Below are 12,971 nucleotides of genomic sequence, written 5' to 3' on the forward strand. Positions count from 1 at the left end.
CTGCTTTAGATATGAAACTGTAACCCCTCTGTATATCACTTTGACAATACATATTTTGTGCCTATTTTTGCACCAGTACAAAGCAGTTTCCATTACGATGGCTCTGTAATAAAGTTTGAATTTTGATATTTTTATTGCTCCAACACTGTTCTTCCTGATAAAAATTACTTTCACTATGTACCATCTTTTGTTATTCCATATGAATTTGTGGATTGCTTTTTCTATCTCATTGAAGAATGTTGTCAATTAAACCCACAATGAAACAAACCAAATTAATACACGGGATAATTACATAGACAGAATTATCAGAAGAAGTAAAAATGATCACTAGACACATGAAGACATGTTCAAATATTTTGGCCATAAAGAAAATGCAAATCAAAATAACACTGATAAGTTTTTCTAAAGAATTATACTATTTGTGCTCTCCATGGAATCTAATATAATTTAGTTAATTCATTTATGACTACTTGCATACTACCCAGTATGTTCAGTTATAGCTTCTTAGCTATATTCCAGATACCACAAATGAGGGAAACCATGCAACCTCTGTCTGTCTGGGTCTGGCTTACTTCACTTAATATAATATTTCCAAGTCTTTTCATTTATGAATAGTACAATTATATCATATGGATTAGTAGAATTCTATTGCATATATATACCACATATTATCGATCTATTCATCCACTGCATGATATTTAGACTGATTTTATATATTGGCCATGGTAAATAATGCTGTGACAAATAAAGGGGGTAGGATGGTGGCTTTGGTGTATCCTTGTCTGTGTTTTATTGGACAAATGGTCAAAATACTTACCAAGGAATGGGTACTTTCATGGGGGGGGGGGCGGGAACAAGGGGACAGAGGCAAAAGAATGAACAGGAGAACTGAGTAAAACGCAGATACAAATGCATTTTATATGCCACAGACATGACAAATTAAGGGAAGGGGGAAGGAGGGAGAAAATGTTGAGAGACACAGATCAAGATTCCTTGTGTGAATAATTGCACACAAAATCACAAAAATTCAATATATAACCTAAAATGTAAGCAACAGAAGTGGTGGGGTGGGAGGGATGGGTGAAAATATTAAAAGAGTGACATTGATCAAGGAGCACTGTATTCATAAACTACTCTGTTGAAGACTAACTACTGAAAGAAAATAAAATATGGTTAAAAAAATCCTGAGATTCTACCTCACCACAGTTAGAATGGTCATTACCAAGAATACTAACAATAACAAATGCTTACAAGAATATAGAAAAAGAGATCTCTCATGCAGAATTGGAAGTTATGTAAACTTGTTCAATCTCGCTGGAAAACAATATGGGAAATATGGATGTTCCTCAAAATATGGAACATACAGATATCCTATGACCCCGCACAAAAATGATACCCTAAAGCGACCAGCACAACCATGTACATTGCAGCATCTTTTGCCATAGCTAACATGGAATCATCTCAGATGAATTTCAGGGGACGGAAAACTGAAATAGTTTAATCAGTCACAAACTGTTCAATATCCTTATATATTTGTTTAGGCAAAACATTTTTTTAAATATCCATATTCGCTCTCCAGGGAGGTGTCTAAGAACTTTTCCAAAGACACTCTAGTGTTTTTGTGGTGTGAGTGTGGTGGTTAATCTAGATGGTCAACTAAATTGGATTGATATATACTTAAAAGACCAGTAAAGAACACTTTGACTATGTCTGTAAGGGTGTTTTTCTAGAGATAACTAACAGTTCAAGACCCACCCTGAATGTACTTGGCTAGATTCACTAGTTTGGGAGTTCTGATGGAACAAAAAGCAGAAGTCAGACATAGAGTTACTAGATTTAATTATTTATTTATCTGCTAAGCTTTGTTCTTTGTTTCTGTTCCTTGTTTCCATTAACAGTTATTCCCTTTAGAATGGAAAATTTTAAACTCTGCCATTGAATATTGGAAAGATGTAACTTCCTGTAATGTTTTACAGTGACTTGGAGCTAAGAATTTGTCTTACATCTCAGATGATGTTCTGGTTTTGAGTAAAACTGGAATTGTTGAGATTATAGGGAAAGGAATTGGTATACTTTTGATTGTATATAGGGCAGTTACATCATACTACATAGATTTATTACTTGTTATTGTCTTTATTTGGAGATTCATCATGATATAAGTAGATGTACTGGAATATATTTTATAGGACATGGATTCGGGATGGTAATTTTGTCAAATTGGTCAAATTGGAAGATGAGTAAAACCCACATTTGCATGAGTCTTGGACAGTGTTTCCAAAGGGAATTAACAAAATGTGTGGAGAAACATCCCATAACCTTGGAGCTCGGATGTAACAAAACAGGGAAGAAGAAAGAAGTCCAGCAGCTCTGGCATTCTGTCTCGCTGCTTCCCAGTTGTCCTGAAATAAGTATCCTCTCTTGTCACCTGCTCCCACAACAATGATGATTTACCTTATCCCAGGTCCAGAAACAATGAAACAAACTGACCATGGGCTCTAACCTCCAAAACTGTGAGTCAAAATAAATATTTCCTCTCTTTAATTTTTTTCTTAGATATTTTGTCACAATGACAACAATCTCACAAAGCAAAGCAAATCTCTCTAAGCCTAAATACCATTTTCACCCTCCTAATGAATACTGAGTAAGAAAGTATTCCTGAGATCATTTGCTTAAAATGTTGTTTTAAACATACATTTTGGATACTATTGCATAATATGATAATTTTTCATTAATTTTAGATGATTTTTACATATTTTTTCACATTAGATATTACTTTAATTGCTGTGAGTTTGTACAGAAAGGATGGGTAACTTGTTTTAACTTTTTCTCTAGTAAGTAATGTGATTTAACATCTTTTCATAAAACAAGAAAGGAAGATGTAGTAATTACAGGGATTAAATATTAAGAATTGTCACATGGGTTTTTGTAGTATTTAGTAACTGGTCACCATTTCCTTTATTCTGCCAATCAAGTTGTGGCATTTGCAGTGGTACTCTTTTGTAAATTGGAATTCAAATGTATAGAAGAGAAGGAAACATCAACGAAAAAATCATTGTCTGTTCTAGCTTCTCTATAACCTAAATATTAAGTGAATATTATTGTAGACTTTGTGCTTTTCTAGTCATTGAGAGAAGTAATCACAGTTATCCAGAAGCAAAAAATTGTTTTATCATTGAAACTCATGAGGTTTGGCATTTGGTGATTGGAACTAAAACTCTTTTTTTGTATAACTTAGGTATTGGAGGCAGATAGAGCTTGTTAAAATTTTGTCTCGTCACTTACTAGTTACACTCAATACAAGTTTCGACATCTTCATCTATAAAATAGAGACAGCAATAATACCTGTCATATGAACCTGTAATGATAATTAATTAATTAATTAATTAAATACAGTGTGGCAGAGAATGCTTTACCCATAAGTGTGTAGTTATATATGATATATATGTATATATGTATATATATGAATGAAACATCTTCCAAGAATTGTATAAGAGTCATCTGTTCTTCAGTTTATCAAAGAAACAGTACACATTTTTTTAAAAAAAAGTAATTAAAACTAGGAAATGTAAAAAAACAAAAACAAAAACAAAGCTAGAGCTTTTGCCTTCTTATTTCTATAGTTCTGTCACTGTTAGACTGGTGGGAACTTCCCTGTTAGAGATAAATTGTGTGAAAGAATGCCAACTGAAATTGAAATTTTACTTAACTAGCTGTGTTTTCTACTGTGAATCCAGAGAAATGCCTTGGGGCTGAAACTTTGACATTTGGAAAAGGCTGCCTTGTTGAATAAATGTATATGTCATTACCTTGAAAAGAAGACTCTTATCTTTGGATTGTCCTCTAACTGTACAACTGTTTCCATTGAAGGTCAGATATACTAAAACATTTGACTACTGCCTCATTTATAAGGTGAAATATTTCTTGACTATTAAATGTTTGAAGTGGTGTAAATGATTTTTGTTTCCAAATTTAAAGGTGAAATAAATATTCCAAGTGAATATGTAAACACAATTGAAAGGCTTAAAGATCTAAAAAATAGCTATCAAAAGGATCACATCCATTTTTAGAGAAGGCATTTCTCAGTGTTTTAATGCAACATCTCAACAAGAAACATTCCCAGCTCCCAATGTTAATGCTGTTTCACAGTGCTATAATTCCCCTTTAAAGGGATAATCATTACTTCAAAAGTTTGATGATAATATATTAAGAGGCCCAGCTATAACAATTGCTATAATTGTCCCTGGTACCTAGGTATCCATTTAAATTCTCTTTGGTTAAAATTAATAAGAATGGTTCTCATAGCCTTCAAAACTCCTCTGGTGAGGATCCCAGTATGGCATTAGTAATGTACAAATTTCAAGTGTTATAGTATATTGCTCTAGACATCTTTTAACTGTGACTAGCATCCTATTAAACTGCACAGTGAACAGCAGTCAAACAAAATGTGTGACAACAATCAAGTAGAATATATTAAGTTCTTTAAGAAGCACTCTCATATCCACACTTACTTGATTCTCTCCTATGTAATACGTATTGATAAATTTATCATTCTTATTTGCTTAGATTAATCTGAAGCTTAATATAGTATTTCTAGATTTTTCTTGCCTATAAAAATAGTGAGATTTGTTCTCTTTTGCCTCAAATATTTCATTCCAGTGAAACATGATGATAGGCATATATTTCCCTCCATATAATGGAAAGGAATCCTGAAATTTAGAATTGGAAAAATAGTATTTTTCCTTATCTCTTTTGAGAGAGATCGAAATTTAACCTCCATAATGGTAAGCAGTTATCCCTCCTTAGGAAGAGAATTAGAGGAACATGAGATTTAACCCTTAAGAATAAAGATTGGGGGTAGGGAAGTGAAGACAATTGTTTCAGAATTATAATGGTTGTATCATATTTTTATTTTTCAAGCACAAGCACATACATCTGTGGAAATAAACCATTTACTAATTATTGTTGTCTTTAAAGTTACAGGGATTGTTCCTTAATTCTGGTACCAGTAAAAAATTCCCAGAAAAGTCCTAATACAACAGAAACATTTAAAAAATGTCCAGTGGCTCATAAGTGTAACATATTTTGGATAGAAAAAACAGAAACCCACACATTATCACTGACATTTCCAGGGCTTCATTTAAGGTTTAAACTGCAGGATATTTGGGACATTTAACAAGGACCAGTGTGAATTCGAGGTTCAATCCTTCACAAAGTGTTAATAAAGCCCAGTGGGTACTTATTAATTTAAAACAAAAGAAGAGGAACAGCCAGGAAACCGAGAGAGAAAACCTCAAAGATTCCTTTTTCTATCTGTACTGATCAAGGATCTCCAGATAAACATACCAGTAAGGGATTTCTAGGTTCGTGTCTCTGTGTGTGTGTGTGTGTGTGTGTGTGTGTGTGTGTGTGTGTGTGTGTGTGTGTGAGTATAGTAGGGTATTTGCTAGTTGGGTAATATGCTTTTTGTTATCTATATGCTTCGTAAAATATTCTTTAGAAGGGAGTCTAAGAAATAAGGAAACTCTTCGTTACTCAATCCAGACACCATCAGAGACATACCAAGAAGTAACAATGTATCAGCTATCTGGGAATCCTAATCTCAGTTAACATCTCAAATTAACCATTACCAATCCCCCATTGTCAATTTGTATCCTATATTTACCTTCTTAAACCCCATACAGCATCCAAGCAAAAATGAGAGCAGGATTATAATCCCTCTTAAAATGAAAAAGTGCAATTTTAGTTACAAGCATCTCCAGTAGAGAAGGTATGCACAAATGATAATTTCTCTTCTCATGTTGTCTCATCACTTAAATGCTATGATGTAATATTAGCTATACTTAAATCTTTTATCTTAATAAGGAAACATGACAAAAACTAAGTATGTAACATAGTTTTGTATATATGTAAATGCATTCATAAAATGAAGAATCTTTCTTTCTGTAACTGGTCACTTAGTTTTAGCTCTTGTTTGTAACTACCTTTCATTAGAATTTTTTACTCACTTTGCATTTAGTAAACACCTCATCTACTCATGGTTTAATTGCTTGGGCAGGGTGACCCATACCTTTACTCCTGAGTTGTCTAGAAACTTCAGACATTTCCCTGGGTTAAATTGCTGTAGATTTTCAATTTACCTTAATCACAGAGTACAGAAATTTTTTTGAAGAATTTTTTTCCTTTTATTGTTATTTTGAAATGAACATTATTCTTAGTTTGTGTGCCCATTTTTGGGAAGAGAATAAATACTAGAGTGAGACAATCTAGAAGTAAATGGGAAAAGGAAAAAAAAGAAATAGAAATGAGGACAGGAAGAAAGGAGAATTAGCAACATGGAGAAGTAGAGAATAGAAAGTAATAATAATAATAAGAAGAAGAACAACAATTTAAATACATGGCATTTTTGAGATGCCTCTCTTCTAGCAGTTTGAGGATTTAAACCTTTTAGTCTAATGGCTTAGGCAAACAGAGCAGTTGACTAACAGAGAACTCAATCTGAAGGAACCTTGGAAAGAAATTCATTTAGATCAATCTACAATTTTCAAGAGAAGAATCCACAAGGAAAACTGTTTTCCCTAGTAGTCCATAGCACTAGAGAAAGAGGTAATGACCTTAGCAGGGTTACAAATTAAGAAACAAATAAAAGGTAATCATAATTCTGATATTAAATGGGCTACAAATTTAATGCCTACTTCTCATATATGATACACTCCGAATCATGTCATGACAGTCCATGAAAACAGTAGACGAATGAATCAGGAAAATGTGGTACATATACACAATGGAATTTTATGCCTCTACCAGAAAGAATAGCATTGCCCCATTCATAAGGAAATGGAAAGACTTGGAAAATATTATACTAAGTGAACTGAGACAGACCCAAAGAAACATGGACTCTATGGTCTCCCTCATAGGAAATAATTAGCACAGGTTTAGAAATGTTAAAAAATGCTCTAAAAGATCTCTTATATTTAAAACACATTTTCTCACCTCCCTTGTGGAGTAGTATAAGAAATTTCTACTTAATACTTCAGATGTGTCAATCCAGCCAGTGTGATTCCCTCCTTGATCCATTGAATAATATAAGTTCAAACTTAGACTAGTGGCAGTCTCAAAAGAATGTTTCGCTACAAGTGCTTTAGGATTTAGTAGGGCATGTTAAAACCAGAGAATCCTATGAACATGAAGCCATGTTCCAGTTCTATTTCTGTGAAGTGACTTCCTTAATCAGAAAAAATATGGTATAGAATATCATTATGGTGGATAAGACATTCTGTTAAGCCTAGAGATGACAATTTTGGCAGGAGTATTGCATGCAAAAAGGCAAATTCACATCCTGAATAAGGGTTTATTCCAAGACAAAATATTGCACCATCCATGATGAAAACAGGCCAATTTAATCAACCTACTGTCACCTTGATGATCACCCACAGAATAATTCCATATCCAGAACTTTAATGTCTGTTTCCATTTGTGGCAGATTAGGTACTTATGAGTGGCCACATTCAGATAGTGTATGTTGAATGGGAATCTATGTTCCTGAATCCATGTATAACTTAATTCCATGCAATAATATTACTTGGTTTAGGAGCCCATTGGGAAATGAGAGCTGTGGCTAGAGAAAGAAGCTGATTGATATCTTCAAAATTCATATCCTAGCCATTTTAATGAAAAAATACTTACGCTAGGATCAGTTTTTGATAATTATTCACATGGAGTTTACTGACCTTTATATTTTAATCCACTTAAGGAATTTATTTGATATATTTCTTCTAAGTCTGATCACAAAATTCCCAGCCATATTTCATCTCAATTCCTGTCTATCCAGCAAAACCATTGGCTACAGTTCACAAATCAATGCACAATTTCATGTCTGCCCATTTGTCCTTCCAAGCAACATATACTTCCAGGTTTAGTGCCTGTTCAGCTTGTTATTAAGAGATTTTCCCGGAAGGGCTACAGTACTGCAATTGTTTGTTCTCAAATGGCATTTGCTTATTATGTAGAGCCATCTGTAAATCAGGCCATTTTCTTTCATAATGATAAATAATAACAGAGAACTTGCCATGAAGCTATGAATGTAGGCTGGAGAAAGAAAACAGAGTGGTAGGAATGGACATTTGCAGACATCAGAACAGGTCTTTAGATAATTTACTTGTGCCTCCTTTACTCCCTGCTCATGTCTGATCTCGTGTGTGTGTGTGTTTGTGGGTGTGTGTGTGTGTTTGTGGGTGTGTATGTGTGCACGTGCATGTGTGTGAGTGTGAGTGTGTGTGTGTGTAATTTCCACTTGGTAACTAAGAAATGTTTCTGTGTTGAGACATATAACACTATTCCGTGTATAACCCAAGTTGCACATTAATATGTAATATGCTGGTTCATACTCAAGTGTTTGATCTCATCTATTTTCCATTAGCATATCAAGAAACCATTAGCAGAGCATAATTCTATATTATAATTTCCTGTGATATGTTCCACCTGTAGGGGTCTTCCAAAATGCCAAATAATATCCCTGTGTAGATGATATTTTACAAGTGAGAACACACTTGAACAATTTCCTGGAAGTATTTTACCCCATTGTTTTATTTTGGGCATGATTCAAATGTATCAGCTTTTCAGGAAGTTTGACTATAGTCTGGAGTAATAGTCCCCAGTAAGGAATGAATTGCTTACAAATTTAAGTATGCTCAATGGAAATTTAACTATTGCTTTGTTACAGAGGATGACCGTCCCAGTTTATCCTTCATCTTAGATGGAATAGATAGCACTCACATGAGTTCTCTCTAGGGTGAGACCGTAGAATTCTCATTGAAACAAAGGCTTGTGAATGAGATTCATATATATTTATCAGTTTCTAACACTCAAATGTCTTATAACAATTGATACTATTTATTTATTAGGGCCAATCTGCATTATATCATGAGTATTATATATTGTAGAACAGAAGTTACAAAATCACTAAAAACTACACAGAGTATTGGGGTAGGATTTAGTCTCCAGGTAATAACCTGAATGTGTATTGTCTATGTCATCTAAAACCAAACTACTTCTTGTGGTCCTGATGGACTAGGATAAAGAAGAAGGAATATTTCCAGATCAGTAGCTATATACAAGATGCCAGAGGATGAATTAATTTCCTCAACAGAAAACCACATCTTTTATAGCAACTGTATCACCACTTGGTTAAGCTTATGATAACCTACTGAACAGGACACATAGGAAAGCTAAAGGGGTTTTTGTAGTAATCACCATCACAGCATCTTATAAGTCCTTGATGATTACAGTAATTTCTGTAATTCCCCCAGGGATACATTTCTTTTCATGTTTTTTATTGAGGTGGAGCTATTTAATAATTGTTTTCACTTGACATTTCTCATCATAATAGACCTCATACTATAGTTTTGAGGATCCAAAAGGTTTGTGCCCGATGCTGGGAAAGACTGTTCCAGTTAACATTCTGAAACTGGAGGATTAACCAAGGAATAAGCAGGACTTATAGTTCCACTGTGTGATGGATGTGAGGCAAAGTCCTCTGACCACCTGACCATGATAATTCTCTACTCTAATTGGAGGGATTCAGTAATCTTTTCTTTCTCCTGGGGTTAGTATATAGTCATTGTACATTGGTTCCTAGATTTTCTGACTATTTTCTGTAGCTCAATTACTTGGTACAAGGACATAGGTTATTTGGGGAAGGCTGAAATGAAGATTAACCATATAAACATTCAATAGTGTAATAGAGTATTTCTTTCACTTTTTTTTCATTGAAGGGGTTTGTGGGACCCATAAAGTGATAAAGGAAAGGGAGATCAGCCTTTTCCAATTGAAAACATGCAAATGTAGGACGCATTTCCTCCATTTCAGCCCAGTAACCAATGTATTAGAGCCCTTTCTATTTTCTTGAGCTAGAACATTGTCAAACCTCTGTTTTAGATTTAATTCATTTATAGTTTCCCCATGTGAATAAATTTAGCTTAATCCAGCTTTACATCTTTCTGTCATATGTCACACACACACCCTTAAGATCCATTCCAAGTATTACTGAAGTGTCTCCTATCTTAAGTACTTACTTATTTCCTGTAGTTTTACACATGGATTCTTCACTCTTTCAACATACTTATATTATCAAATTTTAAGTCATTAATTATCTTTTTATCTGCATACCCTTGGTAATAGTTTCTATTGACTATCTTTGGCCACTTGTATAAACCACAATTTCCTGTTTATGTATTGAGTATCTGTATCTCTGTGTGTGTGTGTGTGTGTGTGTGTGTGTGTGTGTGTGTGTCAGTGCATATCATATAGCTTAAACTCAGGGTCTGGGCACTGTCCTTGAGGTTTCTTGCTCAAGGTTAACACTGTAAAATTGAGCCACAGCTCTACTTCTGGATGTTGGTGGCTAATTTGGAGAAAAGACACTCATGGATTTTCCTGCCTGGGCTGCTTTGCAATTGTGATCTTCAGATCAGACTCTCGAGTAGCTAGGATTACAGGTGTGAGTCTCCAGAACCTATTTTCATGTCTCATAAGTTTTTAAATCAAAATTTAATGTTGTAGATGTTTCCTTTTCTTTCTGTGTTTCTTGTTCTTTTTGCTTAGACTTCTTCCACTTGTAGAAAATATTTTCAAATTAGTTATCTAATGTTTGTATTTTACATAATCTAAACCCACTGAAACGCCTGCTCAGTTAAGAAAAGTGATACCTAATAGCTAGTCAGAAATCTCCTCAAATATTTTTACTCAATTAGTCTTCCACTTATTCCTGAGAAGCTATGTCTTTGTGTTGACATATATGTTTTACAACCAAAAAATAAGTTTAAAAATGTATTTAATCTTATTTTACTGCTTATATGGGCCTCACGATCAGACAGCAGCAACATGTTAGGGTCTTCTCAGGTATTTCCTTGACATATCAACTGTTTTGTCCTTTTGCATAGCCTTCTAGATCCTCAAGAATATACCGGAATTTTTGAAGCCTCCATAATCATCTTGTTACTAGATCTTTCTTTTGGCTAGTATCTTGTTTGCCCCAACTAGTACCATGCCTTTTAGACAGCAAAAACATTAAACAATGTGCAGCTGCTTGTTTTCAGAAAACACCTTGGGGATAGGGATTTCCCAGGCACAAACTCTGAGCCAGATCATATAGCACAAATACTCTGTGTATGGATCTTTTACAGGAAGCTTCTAGGCAGGTCAAAGCGTAATAGTGCTCTGGGGATGAGACTTTTCAGTTTCATATCTTGTTTCCTTCCACTTCATGGCTGAAAGAACACTTGTTTCCCATAAAATCTACCATGGAACTGGAGATAGGTAGATGTGAATAGAGTATGTTAAAAATTCCTCAAACTCTTCGATTGTATTTGATGGCTAAGTTTTTCTTGTAAAAATTTCCTCTGGATTATTGGAACTTTTTTTTTAATTTCTCAAGTTCTGAAAATGTCAATCTTTATAATATGGTCAATGTTTACATGGCTTTTGTGGAGCAATAGATTCCACGTGTCTTCCATCCATTTTTATGAAATCATACATGTCACTTGACGTTTAGGATAAAATATTATACTTTTAGCTCTATATTATTAGATTTATATAATTCTTCAGACTAGTGAAGCTTTATATATTGATTTGATTACATATTAACCTATGCAGCTAAATTACTTAAATTATTAAATATTTTTAAATATTATTAAATAATAATTATTATATAATTATTAAATAATTAAATTATTAAATTCCTTAAATTATTTGATTTACCTTAAGAAATTGCACATTGGCAACGTAATGCTGAATCCTGCTACAGACATCTTGGTGAAGTATTTTCTGGTTTTGATGATCTTATGTCTACGTCTTATCACAACTGCAAAGAAATTTTATCTAAATATATAGTGTGCAATTTCAGTCGGAAAATAATTTGCTATCAGAGGAGCTCCTCAATTTGCAACCGCATGTCTGTATTAGAATTGCCTTTACATACTTTTTATGTAAATGGAATGATATAGTTCCTTACTGAAGATTTAAAGAATAGAGACTTTAAATTGGGTGGGCAATTCTGCTTGCCATTCTACTCAATGAGCATATGTGTTGTACTGGTTGTGAGAGGGTCCATATGATTCTTCTGTTCTCTACATTTCAACATACCTCTTATAATGAAAACATCTTGCCATGCTCAATGTGTTATTTGTTTTTTATGACATACATTTTTCATGCATTATGGCCCCTGAATGTAATCCAATGATTTCATCTGGTGCTCAGTGGAAGACAGAGCCATCTGTTCCAACAAGAAAGGAATTGGCAGTGGTGGACTCACCAAGAGATAGTATGTGATGCTTAAACATTGTGCTTTACAGGAATAATTATAGCCATGCTCTATTTAGTCTTTATGAGCGAAATTTTTAATCTATTCTGACATTCTCAGCCCAGTTGCATCTATCCTCTATACTATATAGAAAAACTAGGTCATTCAAGGAATATCATACATTCAACAGTGGACATTGCTTCCCTTTTATTTGATTTTTCATGTTATTTTTTAGCCTTGATTAGAAAATACAAGTCACCTGAGAGACTAAGCAGCAATTCTATGCAGAAGAAATTGAACTTACCTTTCTTTATCACTATCTTCTTTCCTGAATATATGACATGCTTATCTTAGTTTTGTTTTTTTTTTTTTTTTAATTGGCCAGTCCTGGGCCTTGGACTCAGGGCCTGAGCACCGTCCCTGGCTTCTTCCCGCTCAAGGCTAGCACTCTGCCACTTGAGCCACAGCTCCGCTTCTGGCCGTTTTCTGTATATGTGGTGCTGGGGAATCGAACCTAGGGCCTCGTGTATCCGAGGCAGGCACTCTTGCCACTAGGCTATATCCCCAGCCCCTTATCTTAGTTTTAATACACAAGCCCAAAGCTTTCTAATATTGTGCCAGGAAGTTGCAAGATCACCATGATAAATCCTCATATTCTTGATTATTAACGAAGAAA

The sequence above is a fragment of the Perognathus longimembris genome, chromosome 28, assembly GCF_023159225.1.
Source record: "Perognathus longimembris pacificus isolate PPM17 chromosome 28, ASM2315922v1, whole genome shotgun sequence".
Classification (NCBI taxonomy): Eukaryota; Metazoa; Chordata; class Mammalia; order Rodentia; family Heteromyidae; genus Perognathus; species Perognathus longimembris.